We start from the raw sequence: 17,806 nt of genomic DNA on the forward strand, positions 1-17,806 counted from the left end.
CTTCAGTGCTTAAATTTAATATATTTGCATTTTCATTTGCAGGCTTTTTTCTTTTTTTCTTTTTAAACTTTGTTTTATTCTAGAAGTTCACAGACACGCCATCTTCAGTGTTATTCTTTAGATTGATGCCATTCCTTATTTTAGAAAATAGATGGAAACAACAACAACAGAAACAACAATGTAAATATTTACTTTCAAACATACACAATGTGTTTCTTATGAGAATATAGAAAACCATATTTACTGATAATAACCTAAAAAAAACAACTCTGAAATGAATAATATATCAGAAAGTAATATGTAATAGTTTATAGTGTAAATAAAATACAAATTTAAATTAAAAAAATCGGACTATTCTAAAAAATAATAATAGTAGTAATAATAATAATAATGATAATTATACGGGCGGCTACATGACTAGTGTAGTCACTCATGTCATTTAATAACAAGGATTCTCACCTTTCTAAATGCTCAACATGCCTCTGCTCGTGGGTCTTACACAAACTACACAAGTGATCTGGTGTCCAATAATGCTCCTCACAAGGGAGTGTGTGTTAAAAAGACATGATGGATTGTCTAACTTCTTACCGCGTCGCATTATTAAGGATGTGTCATGTGTTTAATCGTAGCCTCATAGAAGTTTTATTAGAGAGGAACGTGGGCACACAGCTATTAGTTAGACACCACTGTAAAGGAATCACTTAGTAATGTCAGACTCATAATTAAGTCACCTTAGTCACAGCTCTGTACTGTACATATGTGCAGCAGGCACACACACACACACACACACACACACACACACACACACACACACACACACACACACACACACACACACACACACACACACACACACACACACACACACACACATACACACACACACACAGACAGTACTGTAGCTTAATAGCACAAAAACACACACAGATACATGCTTTCTCTCGCTTTTTCTCCCTCCCCACAGGTTCTACGCAGTCCATTTTGCATAGCCAGATTTCAAAGAGTGTGCGTGTGTGCGTGTGTTCATGTATGTACGTGTGTATAACACCCAGACACCAGAAGCAGCAGGGGGCACTCTTGTATCACTGTAGCGGCAGCGGAGGGAACGAAAGAGCCGTGCTCCTCTTCTCCTCTCTACTCCCTCGTTCTCTCTCTCTCCCACTGTCTCTTTATGTCTCTCACCCACTCCTGCTGTCTCTGGGAGCTCTCTGTCTCTGTCAGTGTCGAGCGCTGAGCAGTAATCACATCTAATGCTCAGGCGGGGATAAAGACAGGGGCTGGAGGAGAACAGTACTGCTGCTGCCGACGCCGCTCAGCTCTAGTCATAGTCTCTCTCTCTCTCTCACCCTCTCTCACCCTCTCTCTCACAGCCAGGAGGGTTGGTGCTGGAGAAGGGGGAGGTGGGGGGGTTTAGTAGACAGAGGCTAAACTCATCTAGAGCTCCACCTCTGGGCCCAGATGAAGTGTGTGATTTGGACCCGTATTTAGAAAAGGGCATCAGTGAAATGTGAGGTCTTTTTCTCTTTCTGTTGCTGTGTCTCCATCTCTCGCTAATGGACAAGCAAACCATATCCACCATGTGTATTTGTGTGTGTGTGTGTGTGTGTGTGTGTGTGTGTGTGTGTGTGTGTGTGTGTGTGTGTGTGTGTGTGAGAGTGTGTCTCTCAGTAGTGGCCACATGTGGATTTCTGTCATGCAGGAGAAACTTAGCATCAGACTTAACACAATGCAGCAAATCAAATGTGAGGATTTTTTTTAGGGAAAAAAAAGTTGAATCAGTAAATTAGGATGAATATTACAAATATGTACATATTTAAATGTATATAGTATATATTATGAATGTAAATGTGCATTGTACATTGCATTATTATATATTTTTTTATCAAATTAATTTACAAAATTTTGTCAGAACATTATTATTATAACTTCAAATGAATGACAGTGTCAAATCAGACAAAAGCAAGTATTCTTTCTGCACAAAGGCGCATTAAACCTATGCGAAAATAATACACTGGTGAATGCATAAAAGTAATGATGCACTATAGTGATGAAAGATAACATTATTGCTCTCACAAGCAATATTTACATACATGCATCGACCTCTGATATGCTGATGAAAAGCACTTTAAAGATGTGATTTATAGATTTTCCTTTTGAGGGTTTTGATAGCTGTGGCTTTTTCTGCAGTTAGATTAAAACACATTTTCTCTAAACTACTGTGACTTATTTAAATTATGTAGGCTTCCCCGCACATTCCTTTATTGCATATATTTTACATTTTGAAGCTGGCAATTGACAGTACAGTGTAATTTAGTGACCTACAGTGCTGCGTGCTGATGCTGTTTGCTGTTTATTTATTTAGATTTGTCTGCTCTTTCCTTCCTGAGTATATTTTAATACGGCATTATTTTTGTCAAATTTGATATCACCGTGGGTATTTTGAAATAACAAAAATACGTCTCTTCAAATAGGGTTTATAAAATGACACTGTGTTTTACTACGCGCTGTGCTGTAGTAATAAAGCAGCCTATTGTTTTATCCAGCTAAAATAGCAATACAAACAGCCAGGCTTCCTCTCTTTATTGTCATATTTAGCACACAGGGTTGCGGGATGCGCTGGGCTATGTGTGCGTTTGTTAGTCTGTATGAAGAATATTGCAATATGGGGGGGACTAGCTCCCTGTTTATGGATACTGTCTCTCCCTGGGGCTCCCATTCTCTGCTCCTCAGCCCGTTGTCATGCAAATGCTCATCCTTCCATTTGAATGACATTCTGATAAAATACATACATAAATAAATAAATAAATAAATAACCGAAACAAAACAAGTCCACTTGCTCGCTCGCCTCTTTTTGCGTCTCCAAACTGGTACCTCATGAATTCGTGTGCTTCCTTGATAGAAACAAAGAGACAGGCATCTGAATAATCTTCAAGTATGTGTGTATATATGTGTATGTGGTTGAATGTGTGTGTCTGTGTGTGTTGGGGTGGGGGGGTCTATCATATGTAAGGTAAAGGTTGTTTCTTGAGGGTGGGAGAAGGACATTAACGTAAAGGTTTTACACTCCCCTGTGATCCAGGGTGCTGAAGTCCATTTAGACCTGCCTGGCTTGCAGCCTTGTGTTCCCTCAGGACTCTGATATCATGGCTATCATACAATAGTGACATTTCCTTAAACTAGCAACAATGAATAGCTTCCGTCTGACTCACAATAGACAGGGAGTCTTGGCTTTATGCAGAATATTTTAAATACCGGTGTGGTATTTTTTATCTTTTCCTCTTTTCACTGTGGGGGAGAAACGACAGCGACGAGCCCATGAGCACATCTCCCTTTTTTTTTTCTTCTCCTTCCTGTCCTGTGTGTTAGTGTGTGAGTTAGTGTGTGTGTGCATGTGTGTATGTGTGTGTCATTGATGTTAATGTATGCACTCGGCATGACTTTAATTGATTTAGCAGCTCTGCTTGCACAGTACAGCTTTTTCCCTAATTTGTCACTTTCCTGACTTCTGTGGCTGCTCATCTCACAACTTCAAAAGCCACCGCGGATGCAAAGAGATTTCAATGCACTCCGTCTCCCTCTCCCTCTCTCCCTCTCTCTTTCTCTCTCTCACTTTAACGTTCTTTCTTTCTCTTGTTCTCTCTCGCTCCCGCTATCTCCACACATCCCTGTCTCTTTCTCACACTTTCTCCCTCATTTGACAGGAGAACGAGCCTTGTAGATGGAAATCTTTTCAACACATATCAAGGAAATTAATCTACTTTCATAATAAATGGGATCCACTCAGTTGAATATATTTGTATGTTTCAAGATGTACAAAACAGGAAGTGGTATCGGGGCCATGTCTTCCTCTACTCTGTTCACCCAACCTGTCACTCCCTGTTTTCCGACGTTTTGGTCACACACGCATATACGTTGTACGCACTTTCTTTTTTTTTTCTCATTGTGTGACAAAATTTGCCTCCTCTGATTTATAATGGGAGCCCGGCTACTGTGTGCGCGCGTGCGCAGGGATGCGCTTGGTGACCATTTCATCTTCTCTCCCTCGCTTTAATAACAGTCTTCAGAAACAATCTGGGCTACTGAGGAGGGTTGCACTGCAATCATACACAGCCTGGCCCCGGTCGCCATCGATAGCTGATTAGGTTATTGACCTAACGCGTGGAGGGCGAGAGCTGAGGAGTGGTCGGAGAGGGAGGGAGGGAGGGAGGGAGGGAGGGAGGGAGGGATGGAGCTGTAGGGAGAGGCTGTATATACAGAGACAGAAAAAAAAGAGAGAGAGAGAGGTTTCGTGTGTTGGGAGGAGGGGGGGGGGGGTCAATGTAAATGTTATTGCTGTGTGAGCTCATTTGATCAAAGTCCTGGAAAGGTTAAGCGAATCCAATCTGGTTTTGTATGGCAGAGTGGAGACACAGGCGCTAGGGAAGAAACCCCCAGGACGGAGAACGGATTATCATATTGGCGCTGGAGTAGCAGGGGCCTCCAACGGACAGTTTACCCTGCCCATAATGCGTTTAGACAGCAATTGGCCTTAATAACCTTTATTGACTTCAGCGGGTCAGTGCCAAGAATCTAATTATCAAAGTGTATCAATTTCATTGGAGTTTAGAGTTGCACCGCTCAAAATAATTATTTTAAGGTCGGGCCGGGGCAATTAATCCCCTCTCCACTTATTTGATGGCTTTGTAAAACATTATAAATGTTATGGTTTCTGTTGTGCGTTTCACCGTAAATTATTTCAGGGAGCAATTTTTTGTAATGCATTATTTGGAGAGCTTGCCATGCTGGTCCAGGTAGGGGTGGGGGGCATGGGGGGGCGGCAGCATATTTTGAAAGCTAGAGGCCACAGCGGAATCACGTCACATATGTTTACCAGCAATAATTTTTCTCTTTCGCTCTCTGTTTTACTTGCATAGTCAGGCTGAGTTTTATACCCACTTTATATGCACACATGGAACCCAGATTAATTATAAGTGTGAACTAAGCAGTAAAGTGTTTAAAGACCATTTTTATTGCTCATTATGAAGCCATTTATTATCTCTTACATTAAATCACACCCTGTTTATTCATCATATTGTTTTGCATTTTGAGCTCTATACACAAATAGGCTTATGCATTTATTATATCCAAGTATACTGCGGTTCTGATGGATATGCTGTACATACAGTATGTGTGTGTCCATGTGTATGCGTGGGCATGTATGGGCTTGTTTGTGTGTTTATCTGCATATGTTTGTGTGTTTTGGATATGTATACATGTGGCTGTGTAATGTGTCCACAGTGTGAATGAAGGAAGTAAATGTGCAGCTGCACAGTAGTTTATCCGTCATTGACAGTCAATATGTGCTGTTACCTGGATAGTAGCAGCTGTTTCTCCTTATCACACAACATAGACTAGAGGCCTAATCCACACGTTCATTATTGCACAGCCTTGTTTACCCACGGCTCTATATTAGCTTGCCTGCGTTGCCCTATTTAGACGGAGATGTATAAAAAAGAAATTACTCAAAGATTATTGTTATTATTCATTTAAAGAGGAAATATATGGCTGATAATACATTTTACATCACGCAGCAGCTTGTGTTTGGAAACATAAAATGAAAAGAAGCAGGAAGAGATGGAGAGAGAGAGAGAGACCGAGAACGAGAGAAGGGAGAAAATGTAGCGGTGCAAAGGTATTTGCAATTCTCTTTGAAGTCCCTATTCAACAGGGTAAGCTGAATTTTCGGCAGTGCCTGATAGTGTTGTGCGTAAATGCTTAAACCCCTTTAGAGAATTTTCACGGGCAGATATGCGGTGGCTTGAAGGGAGCGTTTATGTTACCTGGAGCCAATGCAGCCCGCAGCTTTGTACCTAAAGATGTACACTAGTGGTGAATGGAATCCCACAGAGGTTTGTCTATGACAGAATCTCACTGCCACATCGCTGTAAGCTGAAACGGGGGGGGGGGCTATGAACAGGTTTAACCCTGTCACTCTCTTTAGCTGGCGTCTCACAAATACATTTGTATACATGAACGCAGACCTGGAAGGACAAAAAACACTAGCCTCAATGCATTATTTAACATAGGGTGTGTGCAAATACAGCAGTGCCCTTTTAGAAAAGTTTAAAAGAAACTATATCCGCGGTTAAAATGTTCTTTTTTCCTAAGCCTTCTTGCATGGCTTTATTTTAAAGCTATTGCATTAATACAATATTCTGTTCTTTCAACCTCAAGTGACAAAAACTAAAATTCATTAAACACATAATTGCTTTTGCTCTCTATGTGTTACTATCTGTGAACAAAACCTGACACCAGCTCATCTTTTCTTCTTGAACACGATTTCTTTTTTTTTTTTTTTTGGTGGCCCTCCTGATTTTAAACAATTAAAACAATCCCTCATATAGCGCATGTGTAATTATTTCCCAATAACAGGATGTAGCTCATTGTCCCGAAAGCTAAGGTGGGGAATGCTGTTTGCATTTTCATTCCTACAATAGACTTTGACCTGAGCCAACTTGTTTTGCGCCACGGATGACTGATTTTGGAATGTATTTGAGGAACTTAGCCATCATTGACTTTGTGTCAGCAACCGTGAGTCATGTCACAATCTGGTAACCGCAGATGTAACAATGCCATTGTTTTTACGTCACTGCCGTTTATGAAAGAGAATGATCTCATCAGAAAAAAAACAAAACCCTAATATTTTAGTCTTTGACTGTCAGCTACAGTATGGAGAACACCTCATCTTTACAGTGAGGGGGTGGGGGACTTTATTGACAGCGGTTTGGATAATTTATTTTGTTTGTCTGTGAATTGTGATGTTGACAGTGTTTTTACTGTATCAGCAGGCTCTGAAGGCAGCTTGTCTCATCTTCTTAGAAAACAAATGAGCACTTTACAGAGCCTGATCTGCCTTATCCGCTTAGTAGCTCCTTCAATCCCTGCATTTATTTATTTACTTACTTATTTACTTACTTATTCATTTACTTACCTCTATATGGATTTGGTTTGATTTCTACCCCTCCCCACCCACAAATACCCCCCCTCCCTCCCTCCTCTTCCTCTCCCTCTCCTCATCCTTGGCCCCGATCAGCAAGATAAGCCTTCAGAGGAGGGGAGATAACATCCATTAAAGTGGTAAAGAGGAATTATGGGGCAGCCCAGATTAATCACTGCTCAGCTTAATCGCATTCAATGCGGACGGCGGGGTTGGCTGCAGGGCCCTGCTTCTTCCTGTGTCATACCAACAGAGGGAGAGAGATGCCAGGAAGGGGTGTGTGTGTGTTTGTGTGTGTCTGTGTGTGTGTGTGTTTGTGTGTGTGTGTGTGTGTGTGTGTGTGTGTGTGTGTGTGTGTGTGTGTGTGTTTGTGTGTGTGTGTGTGTGTGTGTGTGTGTGTGTGTGTGTGTGTGTGTGTGTGTGTGTGTGTGTGTGTGTGTTGAAGTGCCTTGATGGGGGAGAAAGTATAAAAAAGATGAAAGAGAGATTTCAGAGCATCTTATAGCAAAGCCCGCCCCTCTTATAGTTGACTGGAGACATAACTACTAACTGGCACTTGACATATAATTATTCCACTTCTTTGATCCAGGTGTAATTGTTTACTCTTGCAGGCAATCGTGTGAAAGTAATGGAGGAAAAGAAATTTCCACAGACACAAGAAAAAACACACTGATTTGTCACTGAAAGCAAAAACAAAAAACAAACAAAAAACCCCTTAAACTCTTGTTCAATTTATGTTCTGTTCACATGAAACGAATAATGAATATTTGACTTAGAGCTTGTCCATCACTTTTTTAATATTTCTCATTGGATTGATGTTCAGAAATAGCTGTACACTTATTAAGATGCAGTGTTGAGCAATTTAAGCCAGAGTGAACAAAAATAGAGCACTCACACTTTGAACTTGACACAGCCTTTTAATAAGATAATTTCAATCTTTATGAGCTTCTATGATCCATATTATTGTTTTCTCTGCACGTCGTGTCAAATTCAATTCACATTTATCTCTCCAGCTTCTAATCACAGTCTCAGGCTGCCTTACCTAACTGAAGGTCATCATAGTGAGAAAAAAAACAAAACCTAATTAGCGGGGAAAAAGATAGAACATAAATCAAAAACCTCACCTGTGATATATTCTGTGCACACAATACATTAAAAACAAAAGAAACACAAAAAAGGCTAAAAGCTACAAATTCAAATATCCCTGTTAAACCAAATGACACTTTTCATCTTTTCATCTCTGAGGAAGGCTTAGGCGTAAGGTCTCCAATTTGGGGAAGATTTGATCCTTAATCAGCTTTTTGTTGGAACATTGCAACTAGCAGAGAGAAATAACAACCTCTTAATACCTCAGTACCTCTAATTCTTCAAAATCACCAGAGCAGCTATCGTGTTAGGGTTTTAAGTACATAAAGCCTTCCTGGAAAACAATGAGCGGAGTGAATGGGGTGATCCTGATGGGAAGACGGTGTAAAATTGTTTGATTCGCTTGAAGAGATGTGAAGAAAAGGAAGAAAAAGATGTTGATGATAATTGTAGCGTTTTATGGGATGAGGGCGGGGGGTGTGGGGTGGGGGGGTGAGGGGAGGTGGATAGGGTAGATGAAATGAGGGAGGGAAGGTGCAGCATTATAAGAGGTGAAGGGATGAAAGAGATAACGGTAAAGATTTAAGTTGGAATCAGAGTGTGTTTGAGGGAAGGTAAACAGGGGAGAAATGAAAAGCTGATGCTGTAGACAAAAGAGATGTGAGTACAGTCAGAAGGAAGTATAAGTCCTTGGAGCATTCTGGGAAGTTCCATGCCTTGCACCTTTCAAAACAAGGCATATATAGTATAAAGAGGATAACCCAACAGAGATCAAACCTGATATGTGTGTTTTCTGGTAAAGCAGATTTTCTCCCCGGTGAAGACTGAAACAGAAATCCCCTTTTGTTTATAACCAGAGGTCTGTTTTTGTAGTTTTGACCATCAGGCTTATTGGTTATGTTAACATTTAACTCACTTTTTTCACTTCTCAGTTCCTAACAGTGGTACTGCAGTGGATGACTGTGGGGCAGGGAACACTGATTTTCAGTAAATAGCCAGTTTAACATAGCTATCAAGCATTATTTCTGAGTGTGTACTGCAGTTTTTAAAAAAAAGAAGAAATTCTAAAACCAGAAGCAAACACCCAAACTGTCCATTATAATTGTCTTTACACTACTTTACAGAAACTTTGTTGAACCAACAAGTTTCTGTGCAAGATCTAATAAACTTTCACAACTGATAGTTTGGTTAATAACTTAAATATTCACCTTTGTTTTCACTGGACTTCCTTTAAACCTGTTGGATCACTCTCATACTATAGCTGCTCTGTGTGCTCTATTGTGTACTCCATCACTACATGCCATCGATACAACTGCTGAGTAAAATGTTTTCATAACCAACAGAAAAAAGTTTATTATCTCAATGCACTGTCATATATATACTAATTGGGAATGACTAAGCTATAATAAATTGTTTGAATTTCACTATGAGCCACTTGTGTGCATATGCAGTTCACAGGGATGTCACAGGGATGTTTCACCAGTATGGCTGTACCACACTGGTTAAACTAAGAGCGACCATCCTTGCAGGTGGCGAAAAGCTTCCACCTTCCTATCCTTCCAGTGCAGATAGAGAGATCTGATGGGTGGTGTTAAATGGGCGAGATGTAGGACAGTGTAATTAACGCTAGTCCTTTAGCAGGCCCGCCTCGCTCCGCTGGGAGCGCCAGATATAGCGCTCATTAATTCCTATTTGTGTGTAATGAGAGGGTCATGTTGGATGTAATAAATGGCTCTTTTATTTGGGCGAGAGCTGCAGGGTGGCATCCTCTCCTGGCTAACAGTCTCATAAACACCCTTTAGCTGCTCTCATCAGGCTCGCTGGGTGGGGAGCAATCACACATACACACGTAACACAATGGTGGGGGGAGTACACAGGGTAAATGTGTGGAAAATCAGGTGTGTTTAGAAACACTTCAGTTACTTTAACATGGCCCTTTTTCCATTAATAATGGATAACTAATAGAGACAACCAGCAGATAGCCAGTAATAACACATCAGCGTCATATCCTCTTATAAGGCTTTCTCCAGTCACTGTGCATTTTGTGTATATTTAACATTACTGATGATTTTTATATATTTTACTCTCCTACCATTACACAGTGTTTTATGATTCATTCATTTAAGTTAAGTCTTTTTTTTGTGTACACACATACAAGTCTTCAGAGGCTATATGCTGATCAGATTATTCATTTGTGAGCTTTTCTTTGTTGTTGAAAGATTAAACCCAGCATACACATGATAAGCAAATATAAATGTCATGAAAATAAGTCTGAACTTTGTAAACTTGAATAAGATAAGATATACATTATTAATCCCACACCAGGGAAATTCTTTTATTGCAGCAGCTCAATAAAAAAATCACTTAAACATAAAAATAACAATTTCACACATACAACAGTTCAGTAAATTGCACACATACACACATGGTGTGTATAGGATAAATTGTATAAAAAGGTGCATAGTATATTATACTCGGTATAGTCAGTATACAAGGAAATATACCTGAGGCAATAGTAAATTGTAAGTGCAACATAGCTGTGATATTTTTTAGTGTTAAGTAATTTCACCACAGACAGCAACAACAGCAGCATTATGTACTACATTATGTGCTTGTGTTAAAAAGTCTAACCACCATCGAGGCTGGTAATATAGATTCTTCATACAGTAATCAGGCACATGATGTTACACAATCCAAAGTGCCCTTTTTAATTCGATGATATCATTATATATGCACACCACACTGGAATTCTTTAAATATCATATACTGTCTGTTTTTCACATACAGTATTAAATGTAAAAACTGCTAGAGTGTCTGAGACTTCTTTACCAGATTGAAGTAGACAGCATCTTATACAGTGTTGAGTCCATAATCCAGTTATATGTAACTGCTTCATGGTGTGTGCCATTGTCTATTACTGTATAGCCATGTAGTATGGAGATAACTGTTGCCATTCTAATCACAACTGAGCTCAAGGGAAGCAGCAGATTAAAGACACTCCTGTTTTCATGTCACATAATGCACAGTGCTTTGAATGATCAATAGTTTGACTTGAGGTAAACCTGATGTTGGATTGGACAAAACAAACTCATAATGTAACACATAATATATTGATTACCTTGAACCATATTTAGTATTAGTATCTAGATGTAATTAGTCTTCATGTTGAACATATTTCCCTTTGCCCACTGCCTCACTGAGTCTATCCATAGAACCAAGGTTTGTCCACGGCTGTTACTGCATGAACCTCATGGCCTTTATTATAGTATACAGTATTTATATTGTAGGGAATTTGGAACTTTCGAGATTTCAATCTGTTCTACTTTAGAAGTAGCCATTCTCTTTTACTGTACTTCTATAGGCCATTCACATATAATGTCAGACTAGACATATAAGAAGGCCTGTTTAGTTTCACTACAGCGACTCCATGGTTTCCAGCCAGATGCACAAATTGAAGAATCACTACGCTTCAGACTTCTTGTACTCAATCAAAACTTTGTTAGCGGCACACTTCAGCCCCTGCAGCCACATTTCCCCCACTAAAACAAAATTCCTCTATGCAAGCGTGCCTAGATGGATGGAAACCCCTTTTTATTGGTTTAGCATTTTTGAAGACCTGAAGTATGGTGCAGTGTGTGTTAACACAACTCTGGGGTTTAGAAAGGTTGGCTTTGGCCCCAGTCAGCAAAAAGCTTTTTACTGGCAGGAGAGTGAGGTGCTGATCACAATCTGCTATCTAGCTAGAATCTAGACTCAGCTTTCATATACTGAGAGAGAGAGAGAGAGAGAGAGAGGGAGAGAGAGAAAGGGGGCTTTAACAGAGCAGAAGGTGCTTGAGTGTCACGCTCATCGCAAACATCTCTGTCCAGCTCTGTCTTCATTGTCCTGAATTAGTCAAAGCGACTCTCAAAGCTTCCTTGTGATGGATGGATGATGCATTCTTGCCAGGCCAGTGAGCAGTTTGCATAAGTGTGGGTCCTCTGTCCAAGCCTGCAGTATGGAGTTATATCTGTGCCTCAGTCCAGAGCACGCAATGGAACATTTTGAGCACAGAAAAAGATTTTTCGCAAGAAAATGAAATATGTATTTGTACAAAAATAATGATCACGCAAACAATGATTTCATTTAAGCAAACAAATCTGTTCTGCGCTTAATAGATTTATGTGTTTGCCACATAATGTAACCTTTCACTTAGTTTCACTCACTTCCCTTCTCAGTGTTTCTGCTTTGTATGCTTGTAGTCTTTGACATTCGCTAATTGTCTCTCTCAACTCTCTGCTCTGCATGCTCTCAAATTTGCCTGCACGCTCACTCAACCTCAGAGTGTTACAGTGTGCTACATTTCCAGCTAATCTAAAAAGTTGCTAAATGCAGTTTCTGAGATTTACGGTATATGGCTAATTATTAATTGGAGTAATTGTTATCAGCAACCTTCCAGCATGCTTCAAAACAAGGTGAAGCATGTGTTGTTCAACAAAATAGTATCTTAAATTTAAATGCACAGTTGAAACGATTTAACGGAACTACTGTACATTAATCATTATAATGCCTTGTCTGTATAGCTGTCCATCATTAAGGTAGCCAACTAGTTTAGTTACTTCTGGCAGAACTTAGCTAGCCAGCTGTCAAGATAAAGGATTGCAAGCTAATATTTTACACAAGAAAAGTTAAAAAACTAGATATGTACCCAAAACTGTAATAAAAAAAAAAAAGTGTCATTATTGTGTGCCTGCTTTCAGCTTCCTGTAACCGACATTACCACTAAAAAAGAATCGGAAATGACCTACTCTGTCAGGTTTAGCAATGACGTAGGCAAATCAGAGCAGAGATGATGTGAAAGAAAGGTTGACATTGTGAGAAAATGTTTGTGAATGTTGAGAAAGGGCCTATTAGTATAACCAAGTAAAAGGGAGGTTATACGGATCTGTCTATGTGGATATTAGTGAAAGCACAACTACATTTATTGAGGACAAAATAGATTTTTGTTTTCTCAAATTAAATACTTACTTTGTGTGATCATTATTTCTGTACAAATTGTTTTATTTTCTTGCAAAAATAAAAAGTTATGTCCTCAAAATGTCCCGACACTTGCCAAGGAATAAGGCACAAATATAACTCCATACTGCTGGAGAGCTCATTCAAACTAAGAACTATGTGGTTTAGCCATTAAGGCCAACTGGATCCACACTCCTTATCATGAGATGGGGACAAAAGCTTTGCAAGAAACAGACCGGTGAATTTTTATGTGATATTTGTGGGCCCATTGGGACTACGACCCAACAACAGATTTGCCTTTTCTTCTGGCCACCAAAAGGGAGCACCACAAAAGCCCGTGAGTTCTGCTTCATTTGACCCTGTGGAAAGCATATGTCCTTCCATCCTGCTTGTATTCTGCCCAGAAGATGGACTGCCGTTAGGGCCATAGAAAGCCTCCCTGCCCACTTGACTGTGTTACAATGCCTTCAAACAAAATCACTTGTCAGGGGTCTTCCCTTTTTGGGAGTGTCTCTATCCCCCCCAACCCTTTGTCACTTCAAACATGTTGTTCTGATGTTTCAGACACATTTTTCTAATGTTTTACACTCCATATAATCTGCTGTGTGTAGCGAAGCCCATTTTACTGGTTGACATAATTGATGGTGCCCGCGACCTTGCAAGGGTCAATCTGGCAGAAAGGCCTTGGTTTCTATCACCACGGAGACTGCGAAAGCACATTAACACACCACACACACACACACACACACACACACACACACACACACACACACACACACACACACACACACACACACACACACACACACACACACACACACACACACACACACACACACACATACATATACACAGTAGAATTGGGAATCTCTAAATTTCCCTTTAAGAAATGAAATAGTTTTTCTTGTTTTATCATATAAACATCTACACAGGCTTTGAATAGAATCTTTCCTGAGATCTTTCCAGAGAACTCTAAAAGCTTTTAGTTTGGCTGAGTTTAAGCACTCATTACTGATGTTAGTTCTAATAAAAAATAAATCAGTGTAATATGTTTGCATTTATTATTTTCAAATTTTATATAATTATAAGACAGTAAAAAGTTCATTTCTGGAGTAACTGTAAAGGAGTGTCATTGCAAATATTTTAAAGGATCCTTTAAAGTCTAACTGCCCACTGTTGGACAGGTAATTCTAAAGAGATTCACACTCGGACATTTTTTTTAATAGAATTTTCGTCTCTCATTTTCCTCACTGTTTCTTCTTTGATAGTATCAAAGTCTGTGAAGCTTCAAGGTCTGGAAGACAGCCCTGGCCAGCAATGTTGACACCTACACACACACACACGCACACACACAAACACACACACACACACACACACACACACACACACACACACACACACACACACACACACACACACACACACAGACACACAGACACTTTTATCACCAATCTTACGTAATGGAAACGGAACAAATTTAATTTCAGATATGCCTCAATTTTGAGCCATCTGTAATCATGTGACAGCACACAGACGGTAGGAAAAAAAGAACACTTGTACACACACACACACACACAGTTTTTATGACTGCAAGTGTGATGTCACAGAAAAGTGAATGTGGTCTGGACTTATTTCTTCCTGGGCTGATATAATTTTCCACTGGTGGAGAGTCCCCCCCCCCCCCCCCCCAAGAGCAAAGTAACTTGGCGGTGGCATGCTGCAAACACACACAGATCCCTTGTCCAGACTGCAACTGGCCCTGGGAGGATCACAACTCCCCAGTTGTTTATATCAGTGAGCAGAAGCTATCCATTACCCCGAGCAAGGTGCCTGATGCCTTTTTCCACTAGCGGTCAAAGTGATATTGGTTTCTTGTATTAGGAGGGAGAAAGAGATGGAGACAGCTAAGAGGCTGCCAAACTCCCACTCCATAGGCCTATGAAATCAGATGTCAGAGCAGCTGTGGACTGTTGCAGTGGAGTGTCTGGAGTTTTGGAGGAAAGGATTGAACCTTATAGGTTGAGATATCTTGCTTATGTGTTTGCCATGCAGGTGGGCAGCGGAAGTTAGGGAGCAATGACGAGCATCAATAAAATAGAAACATTTTCTCTTTTTCACGATATTAAATCAGGATTGGCGACATAAGATATGACATAGATTATATAAAGGTTGTTGATGTAGGATGTTACCCTAAAATTTCAATTTCATAAGCATTACCTGTAGTGCAGTGTGCGTAGTCCTCATGAATCTGTTTTTTTTTTTTGCTGACTTAACATTTAGAAAACCTTTTAAAATATTCATGCGATAAATGTCATGATCTTAGAATAAGACATCTGTTGTTTAAAGTACCCTTTAAGGCTCTGTTTTCAAGTTATGTGTTGACACAGTGGTCAGAAGTCAACAGTCTCTTCTGCAGATGAAACCATGATTTTCCACCGTTCACAGTTTTCTCACCGTAGACTAAGTCAGTCTGGATTAGATTTGCAGCTTAATGCCGCAAATATAAATTTTAATATAGAACTGAATTTGTGGAGGTTTTTAGTACTTGCACGCCATCACTATGAGTTAAAGGCCCCAGTGGTGGCTCAACAGTCACAAACTGGAGGATGGATTACTAGTCAGGGCCATGCTTGCCTCCATATGGGCACGCAGGCATATTGGCACACAGTGAAACAGGGGAGTCTGCTGGCCTGTTGCTGAGCCTGTTACACATGCTAGTGGCAGTGGGACAGACATGGAGGCTGCCAGTCTAACAGACAGAGGTGCACTTAGGAGGGAATGCACCATGGTGGAAAATTAACACCAGCCACCAGCCAAAACCCTGTGAATTTCTGGTTTTACCGGTGTCTTTGTTAACCACATACCTTTTTAGTTAACTATTCTTCATCTGGACGGTCTTTTTTCGTCTAGAAATCTGTTAAAATAGTTAATAAGGGAGGTACATTTTAGTATTTGCAAGTGTTTGCGGCCTGCAGGCATAAAAGGTTTCCTATATAAGAGAGTGCCAGTGAGCTTAAGAGTGCTCTGGGTCTCCTGAAAGTCCTGGTCTTAAGTCAGCTAAGGCATTTCATGGGGTGTTAACAGTTTCTGAGACACACTGGTGGTCAGCTAGTAGCTCTATTTTATGGAGTGTAAACCTTCAGTTCTGCGTGCTTCTTTTTTTAAGCTTCCTCTCTTTTAGCACTCACTTCTTAGCTATTATGTGACCTGTAGTTGCTAGTGTGTGAAGTTTTAAGGGTTGTACATCATATTGCGCTGTGTGCAGTAACAAACAATCTCCCCATCTGATTGTTCCGTGTTGAATGAGTGACATGTTGTTATGTGATGGAATAGACAGATGCTTGTTGGTGTTAAGATACAGTCCTGGCTTGGGTGTTAGTAAGCTGCCCCGGGCTGCCCTCCAGCCAGCCATCGTTTTGGAAACACTATCATCACTCCAACTCTCCACCAACCAAAATATCACCTCATCCTGGCTGCATGTTTGTTTACCTACCCTTCTTCTGCACAGGACCGGAAATGTTATGCGTAGTAAAATAGACAGGGTTAAGTTTGGGGTCCGGGGACCAAGGATGGGGGTACCTCTTGTCCTCTCGTTCACCTCGGGATGTGGCCTGGGTCAGAGGGACATCTGTGGTCAGCATCAGTCTGAGAGAGAGGTGGAGGATGAGGACAGCTACTGTCATCAAGGAGTAAATAGATGGTAAAAAAGGGGGCTGATTAGTGCTAACACTGGCTCAGAGATAAAGGGACGTGGTCTGGCCGATGGTGAGTGAGGCCGGGCTTGACCAGTAAACAACCAGTGGGGTGTCTAAATGGCCTGGGGATCAGCCTGGGGCTAAACCTGAAGGCCTCTCTCAGCACCGGGTCTTCTAAACACAGGATCATACGCAAACACACTCTGGCACGCAAACACACATGCACACATTTACATGGGTAGGGCGCTTGATAACACACATTCACAATATTAAACTTACACCCATGTTCAATATGAAAAATTACCCTAGAACAAACATGAAAAAGAGGCTTTACAGTACACGCCCACAAATGTACACACACTCCCAACAAGCAGAAGCTGTCATTGGTGTGTTTAAGGTATTTAACGGAAGAGGTGGGCAGACTTAAGGGTGTTTTCAGACTGTTTTGGTGACTTCTATCATCATCATTGAGTTGGGAATGCAACTTTATTGATGCAAATTACCCATCGACTTATTGGTGTGACAATGCACAAGTATTATGGACTCATCTAAAGCTCGGTCAGTATGACAGTAAATGTGGTGAATCATTAGACTTTTACAGGCTGTGTTATGTTAGCATAGTTAGCATAAGTTTAAGTCTTTCCTATGGTTATAATCGCTGTGTTCGCGGGCCGGCTTTGGTAGGTGCTACAAAAAGCTCAGAAGGATGTCAGAGCAGGTTTGAGATCAACACCTGTTCTTCAGCTGTATTTAAAACACTGAAACTGCGCTTCGGGCCGCCATGGCAATATGATGTCTACCAGCTGAGATAGTGATAAACTCTGAATGCACTTTCTGGCACTTTCTTAGCCTGTCACTCATCCCAGGAGGGCAGGGTTTGATCCAAACTGAAAGGTACAGTTTCCATACGGAGTATAGCCAGCCCTGCTTCCTCCTGGTCACCGCAATCTTTGGTGTCTCCTCTGAGTCAGCTGTAATCAGTCACACACCGCCACATGTTTTGACACCTGTCCTGTGTGGTGTGGAGGAAGTAAGCAATATTACTTTGTCTGCA

General features: G+C 40.7%; 1 protein-coding gene across 1 annotated transcript in view; it reads left to right on the top strand.

Annotated features, from left to right (window-relative positions):
- Positions 1-17,806, top strand: part of fto (FTO alpha-ketoglutarate dependent dioxygenase) — a 120,053-nt gene that overhangs the window by 35,683 nt on the left and 66,564 nt on the right. The gene's annotated exons all lie outside the window — the stretch shown is intronic.

The sequence above is a fragment of the Scomber scombrus genome, chromosome 1 (assembly GCF_963691925.1).
Source record: "Scomber scombrus chromosome 1, fScoSco1.1, whole genome shotgun sequence".
Classification (NCBI taxonomy): Eukaryota; Metazoa; Chordata; class Actinopteri; order Scombriformes; family Scombridae; genus Scomber; species Scomber scombrus.